Below are 1417 nucleotides of genomic sequence, written 5' to 3'. Positions count from 1 at the left end.
TTGGGACAATTGTCGTTTTCACAGCAAAAATTGCATTTAAATTGCATTCTTTATTGTGAAAATGACAGTTGCAGTTTGGGAGTTAACCACAGGGGGCGCTGTAGGAGTTAGGGTTTACTTTGTGTGTGTTTACTAGTGTAGGGGGGTGTGGCTGTAGGACTGACGTCATCGATCTTGTGTTCCCTATAAAGGGGATGACGCGATCGATGCGCCGACACAGTGAAGCACGGGGAAGCCGTGTTTACATACGGCTCTCCCCGTTCTTCAGCTCCGGGGAGCGATCGCGACGGAGCGGCTATAAACAAATAGCCGCGCCGTCGTCCCGGATCGCTCCCCGAGCGGACCCGACCTCCGCATGTACCGGAGGGGGTCCCGATCGGACCCCCCACCCACGTCTAGCAGAGGACGTACAGGTACGTGATTGTGCCTGTCCGTGCCATTCTGCCGACGTAAATGTACATGAGGAGGTCGGGAAGTGGTTAAAAAAAGAGCCAAGAGGCCGAGCGAGCCGTCCGAGCGAAGCGAGGACGTGAGGCCGACTGGCCACTTTCCTCAAATTCCACGTCGCCCTGGATGCCGGCCGAGGTTCGGAGATTTCCCGTCGGCAAGGATTGCGCCTGCGCAGTCCTTACAGGAACCATCCTGATAGCCGGAACCATATTGGCAGATCACCGGAGCACAGCATGGAGCCGTCCCTGACACAATTTCCTGGATATAAGTTCATGGAAGGAAGCGCCAAAAATAAGGCGTGTGATGCCCAGAATGCAGGTAAGTGCTTTGTGAATCAGGCACTTACGCTGTAAACCTGCGGCGGTGTAACGTAAATGGGATACGTTACGCCGCGTAACGTAATTCTATGTGAATCTGGCCCTAAATTGGGGATGATCTGAGCGATTTTTTTTTAACCCCTACTTGATCCTTGCAGCAAAGTAACCAATGTATTATGAGCATCAGATTTCACCACGTTGACTGTTTTAAATAAATTTTGATAAAAAAAAAAAAAAAATCACATAGCTTTGTTTATAAACAAACTCATGTTAACAAAAACTGTCACTGTATATCTTCACATTAAAGGCACCTAGAAAGAAAAAAAAACTTCTTAAAATGTGTTCTTCTCTAACCACCTCAACACCGCGCCTATTCCGCCACTTCTCTCCCTCATGTAAAAATCATCATTTTTTTTTTTGCTAGCAAATTACTCAGAACCCCCAAACATTATATATATATTTTTTGAACAGCCCCCCCCCCCCCCCCTAGGGAATAAAATGGTGGTCGTTGCAACTTTTTATCTTGCACGGTATTTCTGAAATCATTTTTCAAACGCCTTTTTTTTGGGGAGAAAAAAAAAAACAATTTCATGAATTAAAAAATGACAAAACAGTAAAGTTAGCCCAATTTTTTTTTGTATAATTTGAAA

The sequence above is a fragment of the Rana temporaria genome, chromosome 7, assembly GCF_905171775.1.
Source record: "Rana temporaria chromosome 7, aRanTem1.1, whole genome shotgun sequence".
NCBI classification, from domain to species: Eukaryota; Metazoa; Chordata; class Amphibia; order Anura; family Ranidae; genus Rana; species Rana temporaria.
This window is presented reverse-complemented; position numbering follows the sequence as displayed.